At 37.5% G+C, this 10,802-nt stretch overlaps 1 protein-coding gene across 2 annotated transcripts in view; it reads right to left on the reverse strand.

Moving 5' to 3' along the window:
- The window catches only part of nck2a (NCK adaptor protein 2a), a 39,318-nt gene extending 34,599 nt beyond the window's left edge, over nt 1-4,719 (reverse strand). Inside the window, exons 1-2 of one of the 2 annotated variants that reach the window (XM_042427117.1) lie at nt 4,469-4,719; nt 3,534-3,600 (exon numbers count right to left, since the gene is read on the reverse strand). The gene's annotated coding sequence lies outside the window, so the exon portion shown is untranslated. The remainder of the gene's footprint in view (nt 1-3,533; nt 3,601-4,468) is intronic. The other variant, XM_042427116.1, reaches the window with a different exon arrangement.
- Nucleotides 4,720-10,802: the final 6,083 nt, after the last annotated feature.

Genomic DNA, 10,802 nt, shown 5'->3' on the forward strand with positions numbered 1-10,802 from the left:
GTTGTTGGGCATGAATTAGGAACTCAAGCCGTGCGGCAGAGGAGGGAGGGGATGATAGAGATGAAGGACGAGGAGGAGGGAACGGACAAACTTAAGGAACAAAAGAGAACACTCAGGACAAAGAGCTGAAACCTTAAACTACTGATAAGAAGCTATGAATAAAGTCATGGAAAAAGTAAGGTGTAAATTACAGGCAAAAGACAGATGCTCATGTCTAGATGTTAAAAATGCTTTTCAAACAGATTTCAGAAATCATGACAGCAATTAAGAAATGAATAATCATTGCTGCTCATAGCTGCAATGTGGTGTGAAGTAAAACTCCACTAATACCAGGAAGTTATATAAATTCTAACAACAAACACAGAGCTGAAACTCTGTTCATGGTTTAAACATTTATCAAATAAAAACCTCAAACATTCTCTGGTTCCAGTTTCTCCAATGTGAGAATGTGCTGCCTTTCTGTTTTATATGATTGTACATTTAATATTTTTGGTTGTTGGACTGTTGGCCGGACCAAACAAGCAATTACAGGACGTCACGTTGGAATCTGTGATGGATATTTTTTTGTTGACCCTTTGTAGATCAAATCAGTTTTCCCTCTGCTTAGCACAAATCCTCTTTCTCCTTCCTGGATCATGGGGTTATAGAAAAGGGGTCCATTGTCTTAACTGTAAATAAATGTCAGTTTAAGGGCTACACAGATTACAGACGATTATAATAACAATAGGATGGCCTCTATCTCGCTACCAACATGATGCTCTTCATGAGTATCCCTCTATGTCTCCTGATCGCCCATCTGTGCCCGCACTTCTTAATTCCTTCTCCTCTCCAACAGAGATTAGGATTTCCTGAGGGAGGCAAACATTACGCTTTCAACAAAGCCAAAATATCAATTCTGACGATGATCTCTATTCCCTGCATGATTTCTCCTGCTGCGCACTCGCTTCCTAAAGGAGTGCTCCAAGTTTAACTCGCAGTCCAAACTATGAACTTCAGAAGAACTTTAAATTAGTTTGCATCAACAAACGAGAAGCAGTTTGTCAAGGAGATGTAAAAATTGTAAAAATGTAAAATATGCAACTCAGGGCATAAATGTATAATACAGTAGCTAATATCTTTCAGCATACTAAATATCAAGGCATGGAATATAAATTTAAAAACCTCAATGAAGTCTCAAATACCATACTGTAATTAAGAGTTTTAAAAGTGAAAAGTGTAAATCTATTTAGAGTTCATTATCTGAAAGAAACTCAGTTTACCTGTTCTCGAAATTATTTAACCACCAATTATAAATTATTATTATTATTATGTATTATTTAAGTATATTATTCTTATTGCTAAATTATCATAAGCTACTAAAATGTATTAATTATTGCACTTCATTATGTGCCATTCATATATGCTAAACTCAGTATATATGGTGTCTATTTACATTTTACTAAATAGACGCAGTCAAGTTCACATCACCCAAAACAGTAGAAAAAAAATTAAAAAGCAAAAACATTCGCTTTTAAAATTTGTGAGGATGTTACATAGACATGTCTTTGTTTCCACCAGATCTAACTCACAAAAAAATAGATGAACAAAACTTTGTGTAGACGCTGCGTGACATTTAATTACCAACAGTGTGTGAGGATATTTTAGGCTCATTAAGCATCATATGAGAGAAACACAAGCAGAGTAATTAGCAGTGATTTGGCTTGTCATCTCCTCTGTAAAAATGTAGCACAAATGACAAATTCAACATAGTTTTTGACATGAGAAAGAGAAAAAACTAAGTGTGTCATGTAACCTATTTCAATGAAAACCAAATCCGGAAACAGGGCGAATGCTTACACACTCAATATTTTCGGTTTTCATGCGTCATCTACTAACGAGTAACACCAATCCCGAGCCTTGTTTATCTGCACGTACATCTGAATCAAAGAGGTAGAAAGAGTGAAAGGTCTGTGTGTCAAATCAGGGCCGGCCTCCTTCAAAGTCAAAGGAGCAAATACATCATAATGTGTAGATAAGGTTGCCTCACACCTAACTACTCAGCAAGCAGCCGGGGAAATCCTGCATTCTCCATCACATGCTGGTCACTTGTCAAAACCTGTGTTCAAGTTGGATAATTGGAAAAACATATGACTACATTTTATTTACCAGGAATTTGTTTTTCAGGTGGTCAGGAGTCACTGGTAAATACATCACATCAATTGGACCAATGAACAAGTCACTGCAAGGTGACTGAAAGTCTGTTTGTTCTTTTTATCAGCTTGGATATGTTGTTAATAATTAAATGTAGGCTAGTACAGTCACTTACACACATGATGACAGAGAAATGAAGTCATACCAATACATTTATCATTTTGACACAGACACTATAATGTGTACTGTAAACTTTATACGTTTATCTCTGGTATTTACCACTTTGTCGGCTGTTTGAGGGCAACCTCCTTGGATTAACTTTCAAAATGTTTGACATTTGTAATTGATAAGGGCCGCCTGAATGCACCATTAGTTTTGGTCTGTGAGGCCCGGCGAGGCAATTGAGTCATTCACAATGATTCGTTTCGAAATGGGTCTCCTCTCTGTCCTCTCAGGGCTACGCCTTTGTAAGCTGTGTACTGACTGCACATCAACTGCAGGGCTGCATCTAAACATTTGTTTCAATATTAATTAAACCACCAATTCTTTTTATTATTAATTAACCGGTCAATTACTTCACTGCTAATCGTTTAGTCTATAAAATGCCAGAAAAACTGGAAAAATGTCCACAAGTTTGTTAAGCCCAAGGCGATGTTTTACAATGTCAACAGTTCAGTTTACAAAGCTGTTAAAGAGACAAAAGCTGCAAGTTCTCACTTGACCGATTATCAAAACAGTTGTCTATTATTTTTCTGTCAATCAACTAATCATTTCAGGTTTAATTAACTGTAAGAATTCCCTTACTTGTACATGTAGTATGCACCAATTAAATAATGATTCATCAAACCCTTCAACTTTTAAAAGCAACCTGAAGGGTTTGTTTTTTTGAAGAGAAGTGCTTAAGTAGTTTGCTAAAATTCCAAGGACAGATGTCTGAATGAATGGGCATCTGTCGAGCTTTATTTCAAGAGCCAGTAAATGTTTAATCTAATGCTTTCAAACATATTTGACTTCCAGGATTCTTATTATTTACAAGCAGTAAGTGGTAAATGGTTGACAGCTCAACTTACAAGGGACTTGAAAGACTGTTTACAGAGTTGTACGACTTGACAAGTACCTTACATAATACCTTACTGAATATTGCTGGGAAGTCAAATAAATACAACAGAACAGCCTGTTCTGAAATCTACTATACCAGGGACTGTGAAACAAAAGCTTCTGACACTGACTTCATTCAGAACCCTACTTATGTTAGACTGGATTTTAAAATGTCTAACATTTGAAGTATGCAGGGCATTTAAAATCACATTTTTTGCCTTGAGAGTTCTTAACTTATGAGGTAAGATAGGAAGTTTCTGCAATACAGGCCCAACAGTCTATTATTGCCCTTTCCTTCTACATACCTGTCATTGCTGAGCGAACCTTGTCCTGGAACTCTGTGTTACCATGGCGCCCTTAACAAAGGTGTGTCTGCAGAATAGGTGTGCCATGAGTTATGTACCTGTACCAAAACCTGCTGTCTGTAACCTTGAAGTATCCTGTATCATTACATTGGCAACAGTTGGTGGGGAAAAATACATTCCTCCCTGTCTCTTCAATTAAAAAAAAATGAATTTATAGGCAATCAATAAGCAACTACTCCAGCCAAGCATGACAGATTGTGTATCCTGTCATCCACTGGGCTTGTATAGAGGGATACATGCTGTAGTTACCACGAAGAGCCACTAGAAACATTACCAAGCTCTGCATGGGGCACCAGTCACCCATCTGAGGTGTTTGGGCAAATAGATTTCATTGTGTCAGCTTGTAACAGATACATTGACCACTAATAATGAAAGGATGGGTACATGTGGATTAAAGCAAGTAAATAAATAACAGAAAACAAGAAAACAAGTCTAACACAAGAGATGTCTTGGAAAACAGACATGTCTAAAGACCTGCTTGTAGATTGTAGCCAACGCTTACAGGCCTCCATGAAGTCGTCCTGTACAAATAATTCAAATGCTTCTGTGGATGCATTTAATCTGTCTTTTTTTATTTAAAAGAACCAAGAATTAAGCCATTCAATGTGTGTTATTTCATCGAAACAAGCCCAATACGCATGGCAACCCGAGGCTCCCCAGCACGTCTAGTTAAACCACATCTGAGTGGACAAAGACCCAGCGTCAAATCTAGAAAGTGAGAAGAGTTAAGCTGCCATTTGGTCCCAACTTTCACGACTGTTTGTGATTAAAACTTTCAGAAGCGAGTGAAACAAAAGAAGACACGTTTAAAGAGCGCTTGAGTGGGCAAAGTGAACCGTCCAACTTGCACAGTTCATTTGCGGTTACGAGCTTACCTTAGTGTTCACTCCAGTGAGAATGGGCAAACGGCGACACACTCAACGCGAAAAAATGAAAACCCGCCTAGCAAACAATAAGTAACTAAGCCCGCGTGAAAGCCACAAAAATAACGTTTAAATCCACATATCCTTGCTTTTCACAATTGTTCTTTCGTTTAAAACGTGGACTGATCATATATTGCTCGACCTATCCTCGCTTGTTTTTCTGTCGCAGGCTGGCTGCCTCCGCCTCAATCACACGCACCTCAATCACACGAGGAACAATTGACTTCCGTTCTCATCCTTCAAAAGAAAACAGTCAGAACCAAAGTCAGAGTCGGAACCAGAGTCAGAATCAGAGAGAGTCAGAATCAGAGTCAGAGTCTGAACCAGAGTCAGAGTCAGGGTCAGAATCAGAGAGAGTCAGAATCAGAGTCAGAGTCGGAATCAGAGTCAGAATCAGGGTCAGAATCAGAGTCAGAGTCTGAACCAGAGTCAGGGTCAGGGTCAGAATCAGAGTCAGACTCAGAGTCAGAGTCAGAACCAGAACCAGAGTCAGAGTCAGAGTCAGAGTCAGAGTCAGAACTAGAGTCAGAATCAGGGTCAGAAGCAGAGAGAGTCGGAATCAGAGTCAGTACCAGAGTCAATCAGAGTCAGAGTCAGAATTAGAGTCAGTGTCAGAATCAGAGTCAGAGTCAGAACTAGAGTGAGAATCAGGCTCAGAATCAGAGAGAGTCAGAAGCTGAGTCAAAGTCAGAACCAGAGTCAGAGTCAGAATCAGAGTCAATCAGAGTCAGAGTCAGAACCAGAGTCAGAGTCAGGGTCAGAATCAGAGAGAGTCAGAATCAGAGTCAAAGTCAGAACCAGAGTCAGAGTCAGAACCAGAGTCAATCAGAGTCAGAGTCAGAAGCAGAGTCAAAGTCAGAACCAGAGTCAGAGTCAGAACCAGAGTCAGAGTCAGAGTCAGAACCAGAGTCAGAGTCAGAGTCAGAATCAGAATCAGAATCAGAGTCAGAACCAGAGTCAGAGTCAGAATCAGAATCAGAATCAGAGTCAGAGTCAGAATCAGAGTCAGTCAAAGTCAGAGTGAGAACCAGAGTCAGAATCAGAGTCAGAGTCAGAATCAGGTTCAGAATCAGAGTCAATCATAGTCATAGTAAGAATCAGAGTCAGAATCAGAATCAAAGAGAGTCAGAATCAGAATCAGAATCAGAGAAAACATTCAAAACAAGCATATGACACCAGTCTTATAACTATCTCAGCCAAACTGCATGTATATAACTATTAATTCACCATCAAAAGGCCAAATGTTTCTGTTTCTCATGAAGAATGAGATCAATAGAATACTTGAAGACCGTTAAATCTTGCAGCAATAAGAATTTAACGGCTGTAAAGGAGTGTGTCTTTATTTGATTATCTACTGTTTTTTTTTTAAACAATGTTTCATTATTCATTCTTAGTTTTTGCTCTTGCTTCTTTTTTTCTCCCCGAGTCACTGGCACCGTGTTCTCGGGATTTTACTAGAACATTCAATTGTTCTTAAAGAGAAAACACTTATTTTGAAGCAATACATAATTTCCGGGTTGATTCTTCTGTCTTTGGTAGCTTGATCGCCGGTTTGGTTGGTGACGTCACCAACGCCGGGACTAGTACAGGACAACGCCAGAGGAAAAGGGACAAACTCCGGGGGACTATATCGCCCCTTGCTGATGACAATGGGTAGTATGAGATATATATGTATTATGATTTATATAGGATAAATATATTTTCAATGTTCTTCTTGCTCTAACTATTTTTCATTAAGAGATTATTTTGAGGAGTCTTGTAAACTCCTAGAAGCCATGTCATCCCGCCTCTCATCACATTAATTCATTCAATCATTAATTAATTAATTCAGTCATTCATTCGTTCATTCCATAAAGTGATTAAAATAGTGATTTGTAACTGTTACAGACCAGAAACATTTTTTTTAAAACTGTTGTGAGAAATTATACAGAAACATCCATATTATTATACTAGTCATATTACAAAGTAAAGAGGGAACTTTAAAACTCACATACATATGCCATTTCCAAAATTTTGGAATAGGCTGAATGACCCAGTAGCAATATAATAGGTACGAGTCTAGTTTCACAACAGATACTCTACTCCATATTATTTAATTACTAGACTGAGATAAGATAAAGTTAATTGATCCCACACACGGAAGTGAAAGTGTTACAGACGTTAAATGATGTACAAGTAAATAAAAAATCTAGAGATAGCACAGATGAGGGAAATAACCTAGTAAAACTAGAATACTATATGAGCTTCTACTATATGCTACACCAAGGAGAATGTGGGTTTTATACACTGTACACATATATAAATAATGTTTGTGAAAGAGTATTGTTATATAAAGTAAACACAGTAAATTTGTTTCAGCAGATAGCAATGTCAGCAGCATGAAAAATTATGCTATATTTTTACACTCATGTCAGAGCGACAAAAAAACCTGAAACGCACACTGAAATACATTGTGTATGTAATGGTATGACTGAATAGCTCTCCTGGTGTCCTGAAAAGATGAGTAAACATTGAGTATGTATCTAGGGACAGAGAGGGGCTGGCTACATAATAACAGCTTATACTTTACAGTTTGGTAAAGACGAGCCAATCCTATTTTCAAATTCAAAGAAAGTTCATATTTTCTGTGAAGACATCTGTACTGTGTCACAAACTAATGTTGATCTGACTCAAGAAGGCTAAGTTATTATCCAAATGTGCAACAAGCTTATTTATTGTACCAGGTTATTTAATGCTTTCAATCTGTGCCACCATACTTGTGCCACCAATCTTCATATCATTTTACGTCATAAAATAATGCCTTAAATCTCATATTACTCTTTTCCATAGAGACTTTTCATGCAGCAAGGAAGTCATCGAAAAATGCTCCACCTCGTTGAGAAATGTGACCGCGAGAAACAGACAGAATTTAGACAGGTATATTCAGGTAAATTCTGTGAGATATTGACTGTCCTTTGTGTCTTAGTGTGTGTATGTATTCATGTTTTTTTATGACATAAATGTAAACATGAAAAAAAAATCATTAAGAATACATCTAAACCTAAACCACACATCACAGGATTGCTTTTTGCCACCTGGTCAGCCTCCTCATCTTCGACACACTAAAATGAGTCTAAACAGCCTAAATACAGCTCATAAAATACAGGTCTTTGATAAAGCTTTTTGATACTCACCTGAGATTCTGGACAGAGAGCTAATGCAAGCTTTACCAAAAAGAGTAATCATTCTGACATCATATCTGAGGCAAGGGGTACAAAGTGTCTTGCAGAATAATTTGACTCCTGTTTCATGTTTCAGTCACAAGGGGGCAGAGTATCCTTAGCAGAAAAGCTGAACACTGTCTCCATCATCATCATCACACATTCCAACCTTTACTTGGTCACTACTGTGGTGTCAAGATGTTAAAATAACCAACCCACTGGTGAACTTTTCACCCACACACAACTCCCTACTCTTATTCAACACAGACAATTACTTTCATACTCTAACAAATCAATCTAATTACACGAGTAAGTGCAAGCACATGCTTTTTTTTCCAGTTCTACATTTTAGGCTAGGTTTTTTTTTTTTTTAAACACAGTTGACCCAAAAAAGATAATTAGAAAGGGCTGAGGTGCACGTTTACACTACCAGTTAGTTTTATTAGATTTCATGGTTGAATTTCCTTTAAATATTAAATTATACCATAAAAACATAAATATCTGCAGGTCTGAAAAAAAATACTACTGCTGTATGGGGGGTTAAAATTGTATGAAAGTGTTAAATTATTGGAATGGTTTGTCTTTCGTACCCCTCCTTGCTTGAGCCCAAGGAGAACTTGACTTAATAATCGAGGTTGAGTTACACTTGTCAACACTCTATCTGCCACCGCCATAACCAGGATGTCTTCCATTTTAGTTCCACACCCCTTCATATTCTCACTTGCTAAAAGCAAATCATCCCACTGAGTGACTGCTGAGAGCTGTGCAGCTGAGCGGAGCTATAGTTACAACACTGATCAAACTAGATGTTTATTTTGGCAGAAAGACCCTCGTCTTTAAGTCCACCTGACTGCAAGTGATGATGTACGTGATGAACCAGTGGCTCCCGTGCTATGTTTGCTATTCTGCGCCCCACAGGCACAGTGAAAAGTGAATCATATGAAATGTAGATTATGTGAATGATAAAATGTATGGTCATGTGCGTTTTTTTTGTAGTTGTTGCAGCTGTGTCGTAATCCATTTGAGTAATTGATTTCAGAGGACGCAGAGGACATAATCCTCACAGATAAGATTCAATTATCTGATTCAATCTTGTAATTTATTTGCACACACATTTACAACTGGTTCAAACTGATGCAATAACACAACAGTCCTGCTATAAATCTTACGCTTTTGAAGGTTATAATCAGTTTTTGCTGAAACTATTTTAGAGAGCTTGCTAATGAGCTAACTGGGTGCTGATAGTAGGTTCGTATTTACTGTACACACATGAGAGTGGTATCAATCCTTTTTTAACTCTTATCATAAGCTAATAAAGCTAATGTCCCACAATTTTCAGCTTCTACTTTTTTTCAGTATGTGTTGTAACAAGTGTTCTTTTACTCTATGTAAAATTGTATAACTGTACACTAGCTGTGCATTTTTAGTTTGACTGACTTATTGTGAACTAACTGTGGATCAGAGGCATCTTAACTCTTAGATAGGCAGGCACTCAAACCAATCTATACCTTTAAAAGAATACACATTGGTTTAGGACTTAATACACAATAGAACCCTCGCAACACAAAATTCATGGATACAATCTGCCTATACTGTTGCGTGCAGTTAAAAACCGAGTATTACAGAGGTAAAGTAGTGGAAGTATTGATTCAGTTAATTTAAGGTACCACTTAAAAGCCACAATTGGATTGTCTTAACATAGTTATGTTAAGACACGCTATGCTAATACACAATTTAAACATTTTATTGTTTGTCTTGTTAATTTACTCAGAAAGATTTCAGTAAATCTTTACCTCACAAAGTTAAAAAAAAAGGATCATGTTTGATCCATTACAAGCAAATTCAGTAGACTGGGGATAAGAAGTTCTGTTGCTTGTGATCTACGCTTTAACTGTTTTCTACTTCTGTTCTTTGAGTCAAAACATTTAGAAGGTTTTCTGTTAGACACTGGTATGGCTGTGCGGCACAGCAGATTGGGCATAATGAGTTAAAATCATTTTAAAAGATTTTTCAGAAAAATTGACTTTTGAAAGAGGTCCTTTCAGGCACATAACGATCACATAGAGTACCTTCACATGACATTGCAATGTCTTTTAAGGCAGCTGATCTCACCACATTCAAAAAAACATTTCTATTTAACAAGTCTCCATGGTATGACAGAACCAGCACCAGAATTGAATTTCGAGTGATTACATTTAAAAGGTTACCAAGAATTAGAACGTATTATTGATTGAAAGTGAATTAAACTGAGGTTGAGACTGTCTTTTGCTTTCTCGACTCACTCGAGCATTTCCAAGAAATGCCTGGAAGACTCCAAGTGCATCACAGACAAACCAAATCAATAACAAATCTGCAACAAATGTTCACATAAATTGTGAGGAAATATGGTTGATTCCCTCATAGAACTGAAAACTACCACACAGGGAAGAACCACAGGTTTGCCTCACACTCTATTCAGAGGAAAACATCTTAATGAAGCAGCATAACATTCATTGCATTTGCATTCATTTTAATTACATAGATAACAAAATGTATGTATTGTAATTCTAGTTCTGAGAGCACAGATTCTCTGAGAGACTTCATAGACTTTCAATTTACAACTATTTAAGGCCATGAATGACCAAGGGACCCAAAGGAGTCCTTGTTCCAATTGTTCCAAATTGGAGAGAGCCTCTGTGCCATGAAGGGGTGGTCAGTACACCTGGTTACCGAATCGGTAGCTTTTTTGCACGAGAGCACCCCTCACTGGTGACTGAAAGTGTATGTCGAAGTGGGAAAATCACAGTTGTAATTAATAAAAATCAACAATGGCTGAATTCCATTTAGTTGCTTTGCTATCAACTCAGATAGGAGGTTGCCCTTATAAACAGTGCTTGTATGGGCCTTGTTTTGCACTGAACTGAACAAAAGGGTTCAAACCAGCAATAGACTAAACTTACTATTGAGCTGAAAATCGTGTTGTACATCACTATAATGTGGCCAACACCATCTTGGTTTATTTTTGTTTGTTTGTTTTTGTGTCTACTTTTCCATTCCCTGCCTTTCCCTCACATCAGGGTTAGAGTTAGTCACCTAATCAGCCCATG

The sequence above is a fragment of the Thunnus maccoyii genome, chromosome 11, assembly GCF_910596095.1.
Source record: "Thunnus maccoyii chromosome 11, fThuMac1.1, whole genome shotgun sequence".
Taxonomy (NCBI): Eukaryota; Metazoa; Chordata; class Actinopteri; order Scombriformes; family Scombridae; genus Thunnus; species Thunnus maccoyii.